This window comes from Sus scrofa, chromosome 15 (genome assembly GCF_000003025.6).
Source record: "Sus scrofa isolate TJ Tabasco breed Duroc chromosome 15, Sscrofa11.1, whole genome shotgun sequence".
Lineage (NCBI taxonomy): Eukaryota > Metazoa > Chordata > Mammalia > Artiodactyla > Suidae > Sus > Sus scrofa.
In genome coordinates, this window is record NC_010457.5 from 24,937,771 (window position 1) to 24,943,291 (window position 5,521).

Genomic DNA, 5,521 nt, shown 5'->3' on the forward strand with positions numbered 1-5,521 from the left:
CGGAAGCCTTCACTTTGCCTAAATTATTCCTCCTCTCTGAACCCTCTCTGCCTTTTTCTTGCTTTCTCACCTCTGCCAGGGGAGAACTTCCAGTGGCAGATACGGGTGACACATCTCTTTCTAAGCAAATGTTGGCCTAGCAACTCCTGTGTCAGGTCCAGCAGAGGCCCACTCAGACTGGGCCACCTGCAAGGCTGTGATTCCTCATTACCTTTAACTAGCCCAGCTTCATGACTGCTGATGAGGTAGAAAGCATGAGCTCAGATACAGCTGCAGGTACTTGTGTTGCCTAGAAGGGCTATTTATACAGATCTCAACCCAGCACACCTGGGAAGGGCTGGCTGAATGGCTCAGGCTGCCTAGGTCAGGCAGTCCTCACCCATCAGGGGTTCATGGTTGCAGAAAATGGGCCTTGCTGCATGGGCCAAGTCCAAGGAACAAGTGGGGGTTCTTAGCGTCAGGGCGGACATGGGGCTGCAGCTCTAGCTTGTTTTCTAAACATTTTAACTGGCCCATGACTGGGAGACAATATCAAAAAGACCCTCTCCTCATGAGAGAAATCCTGGAATTAGGGATAGGAGGGGAGGTGGGTGGAGACAGAGGCCAGATACTCTGGGCACAGTGGAAGCCTCTAGAAAACCCAGAGGAGGGAGGCTGCACAGAGTCAAGCCCAGGGGCACAGACCTCTCCAGAAGCTGCTGTTAGTTCAGGTCCTGCTCTGAGGTGCTCAGTGTCAGCTCTGATAAGCGGGGCTGGGGGTGGAGCTCTGTGCATGGTTCCTGTATGCTGAGCCCTGTCAGGGTACCTGCTCAGGTGAGCTCCATATCCTGGGAAGGGCCCGCCCACATGAGCCCCGAGCACCGGGAGGGGTATATGAACAAGCATTCTCTCTTTGCAGCTAGCACAGAGTTGCTTAGGATGATTCCCCTGTGGGTATTGTTGGAATGAGGTGAGAACCAGAAGATCTAGCGTGCCAAGGTCGGTGGGTAGGTGATGGCCACTGTGCCGCTTGAGGGAGGCCCCATGAGTACCTCTTCTTCCACCTGACAACATAGAAGCTTTCCTAGGACAGAGTGGACATCCTGCCCTAGGCTGGTGGGAGCTCCTGGGGACCCTGCGGGGGACGTGGGAGAAAGGGAAGTGGGTGCCCAGGAAGAGCTGTGGGGTTGAGGACCAAGGAAGTCTTCTTTCTGGGTTTGAGCTGGGAATGGACGAGCAGGTGGTGAGTGTGATCCAGGAGAGCTCCCATCAAAGGAAGGATTTGTAACACAAATCCCACCAAAGAGAAGGTTTGCACAGTGAATCTTCCTAAAAGGAGGCTCTGTGAGCCAGTCCCCTCAGAGGTGGGATGTGGGATCTACCAGGAGCAGGTAATCACCCTGAGTGGGTAGTGGGTGCACTTTCTACTCATCATTGTCCACAATATATGCCTGGGCCTGTCGATATCAGGATCCCTTAATTTAGGCATCCTCAGATAGCAGCCGTTTTTAGGAGTAAAGGGGGAACAGCTCATGAGTGCAAAGACATTTTCCAAGGACACTAATATTCGATGACTCTACTGCTTGGTTGTTGACTTCAGTCATAGTTCTCCTGATTTTGGATCTGATGTGGGGATTATAGAGGAGTCAGAATTTAAATCTTCATAATCTGTGTATTTGTGGCTCCAGTATCGTTGATGACCCGTGGTTTTATGCTTAAGGAAAGAATATTAACTTTATATATCATGTAAAGAATTTGCAATGATGATATGACAAATAAGGTTATAATGGTGGCTAATGAATGGTTCAGGTTGTCCTACTTGTGCATCTAGTGTACGCATATGAGTCGTTTTAGTTGTCAACAGGATGGATGCTCTAGCGGGGACCTGGGACGGTGGAATTGGGCCACTTCTGATCTGTCCTTGTGGGAGGCTGGGCTGCACGACAAACTCTGGGCTAATTCTGGGTTCTGACCATCACGTGACCAGAGAAATTGGTGACATTTTTGCTTTGCCTGATGAAATGTTTAATGACAAACATTTTGTGCAGTTTCCCAATGTAGGTGAACTGTGGAGGTTGACGATTTATTCTCCAAGAAATGAACATCCTACTTCTCGCCAAGGGTGAGCCCCTGTCCAGAGGTGAGAGACCCCATGTGTATGATCTGTGCCTCCCAGGAGAGCAGCCCTAAATTAGTTTAAATCTGAGTGAGTTCTATGTGGTAGATTTAGACCTTTCCATGCCCTGTCTACACTGCATATGTTTAGACCTAGCCAGATTCCACCCATGCTAGGATGTGGAGACCTGGGTAGAGACCCAGCCTCAGTCCTGAGAGCTTTGGTGGGTGGGAGGAACATGGGGTCCTGGGTAGAGATGCAGACTGGCCTTAGACCTGGGAAGCTCTGAGCCTCTGTCCAGATGCTATGCTTAGATGTCAGGTATGGAGCTGAGGTATGCTTGTCTAGTCATAGCCTCTGATCTGAGGTTGGTTTTCTGCCCTCCCAGGGGTCATGGCTGTGGGAGGGGCCTTAGTCCTTACCCCTGGGGATGGTGGAGGCTCTTCAGGTGAGCTACCTCATAATTAAACCAATTCACCAGGGAGTTCTTGCTGTGGTGCAGTGGGTTAAGAACCTGATTGCAGGGAGTTCCCATTGTGGTTCAGCAGAAACAAACCCCACTTAGTACTATGAGGATGTGGGTTCAATCTCTGGCCCCGCCCAGTGGGTTAAGGATCTGGTGTTCCCACAAGCTGTGGTCACAAACTGTTGTGTAGGCCAGCAGCTGTAGCTTGGATTTGGCCCCTAGCCTGAGAACTTCCACATGCTGCACCTGCAGCCCTTAAAAAAAAAATCCGCAGCGGCTCTGGTTGCTTCAGAGGTGCAGGTTCAATCCCTGGCCTGGCACAGTGAGTTGTGCTGCTGCAGCTCATATTCAATCCCTGGCCCAATAACTTCCAAATGCTGTGGGTGTGGCCATTAAAAGAAATAAATAAAAATAAACTAATTCACCAGGATGCACAGGATGAAGAGGGAAGTAGGTTTGCCTGGTGAACTGATTGCTGGCAGGTGGGTCTGGGTGTAAGGCCCATCAGCAGTGGCAAAATTTGCCTCTGGGTTCTCCTTGCAGTTGCCGATCTTACTCAGCAGAGTCCAGACCTGCACCTCCTCTTTCAGCCCTGCCTTCCCATGAGTTTTCACAACACTTCAGCAAGCCAGGAAAAGGCTGAGCCTGCCAGAACCAAAAGTGGTGTGTACAACTTTAGCATAAAAGGTTAAAAACAATTAAAATAACCCAGAACCAGGAGTTCCCACTGTGGCACGCAGAAGAAACAAATCTGACTAGGAGCCATGAGATCTGATGTGGCTGTGGTGTAAGCCTGCTGCTACAGCTCTGTTTGCACCCCTAGCTTGGGAAGCTCCATATGCCTCGGGTGCGGCCCTAAAAAGCAAAAATAAAATAACCCAGAACTAAAGTGAAAACAGGTAAGGACAGACTTCTCTGGGACAAGTGTTAGAGGACCCTACACTTCTTTCTACAGCCCTAGCAGGTCCCAGGGACCTGGCTTATTCCCACATTGGGGGCCCGGCCAGCACAGCCCTAGGTGTGACCCCAGGTGCAGGGTCTAGAGAGATGGGGTCACCCTGGTGAGTGTAGACTCGAGCCCCCAGTGCAGGCTCTGGGGATTGTGTGGGTCAGGCTCTGTGCAGGGGAGACTCCATGTCTGCCCTTGGCCTCCAGTATGTCTTGTCTTCTCTGAAGTTTCAAACATCTGAAATGAGGGTGTTACCCTGTTTAACCTGTGGTCTCCTTTCTTTTTATCTGGTCATGTTCCTAGGAGGACAGGCACATTTAAGTGGTCACTGCTCCGTGTTCTGCTGACTGACAACCCTTGGTGTCATCGTATTAACATCATGGTATATCATATACCTCACCCATGTGGTCACCACTGTCTGGGTTCCCCTAGACAGAGCTCAGGTAGCACAGACTAGCCCCCTGAGAATTGTCCCCATGTGCCATGTGAAAGTACCATGATGGCCTCCTTGGTGGGGACAGAGCTTCAGCCTCTCACATTTGTTAGGGTAGTCAAATTGGAATCTCAGTAAGACATCAGTTTTATAATTTATTTTAAGTGAACTATAATACATCACACACCCTTTACCATCATCACCATTTTGAGTTCATGTTTCCGAGGCATCAGATACATTCACCTTGCTGCGGAGCCCTCACACTATTCACAGAATTTTTCATCTCATAAAACCAAAGGTCCCACAACCATGAAAGTCTCATTCTCCACACCCTCTGGCAGCCCTGGCACCACAGTCTGCTTCCTTCCATGACCTGTCACCTCCAGAGCCCCCATTTGAATGGAATCTGTGGTGTTTGCTGACAGGTCAACAGCCTGCCAGGTGGTCTCTGTCCTGAGGCAGAAGGACCCTGCAGGGGGTACTCTCAGAGTATGGGGTATGATCCCAAGAGCATGGAGTTCACATGAGACACATGACCCTTTTTCTACATGGAATGTTCCCATGACCCAACTGAGGAGGGCATGGTGGGCGGCCTGAGACCCCAGGGTCCCTTTCCCGCCCTGGAGTTCAGAATGCATGTTCACCATAGGCCCTGGATTCACCCCACATCTCACTGTCTCCCTCTGTCCCATCTTTTTTTTTGGGGGGGGGGGATGCACACCCATGGTATATGGAAGTTCCCAGGCTAGGGATTGAATCAGAGCTACAGCTGTCAGCCTACACCACAACCACAGCAACACCAGATCTGAGCCACATCTGTGACCTCCACCACAGCTCATGGCAACGCCGGATCCCCAACCCACCGAGCAAGGCCAGGGATCAAACCCACATCCTCATGGATCCTAGTTGAGTTTGTTAACCGCTGAGCCATGAAGGGAACTCCCACCTCTGTCCCATCTTGAACACAGGAAAATGACTTCTACTGATCATTGTCCACAACATAGGCCTGGTCTTGTCGATATCAAGAGTATTTTAGTATAGGCCTCCTGGTATAGCAGCTGTTTTCAGGCCTAAAGAGGGAACAGTTTATGAGTGTAAAACATTTTCAGAGAAAATTAATATTTGGTGACTATACTATTCGATTGTTGACTTCCATTAGCCATAATTCTTCTGGTTTTAGGTCTGATGTGGGGGTTACAGAGAAGTCAAAATTTAAATCTTTACAACCTGTGTGTTCATAGATTCAGTATCACTGATGACTTGTAGTTTTTATGTTTAGGGAAGGGTTATTGATTTCATGTATCTTGTACAGGACTCTCAATGATACTAGGGCCAATTAAGATTAGAACTGTGGGAATTCCCTCCGCAGTGCAACAGGATTGGTGGCATCTCTATACCATAGGTTCGATCCCCTGCCCAGTACAGGGATTAAAGGATCCAGTGTTGCCACAGCTATGGTGTACGTTGCAACTGTGGCTCAGATTTGATTCCTACCCGGGAATTGCATATGCCACAGGACAACTAAAAAAATAAAAATAAAAAGGTGAGAATGGTGGCTGCTGGTAAATGGTTCAAATT

The 5,521-nt window shown here is 49.4% G+C and overlaps 1 long non-coding RNA gene across 1 annotated transcript; it reads left to right on the forward strand.

The window, feature by feature from the left end:
* LOC110257053 lies at positions 879-3,270 on the forward strand. Its single transcript, XR_002339223.1, has 3 exons — positions 879-949; positions 2,028-2,119; positions 3,105-3,270. It is a non-coding gene; the product is annotated as an uncharacterized LOC110257053 (long non-coding RNA).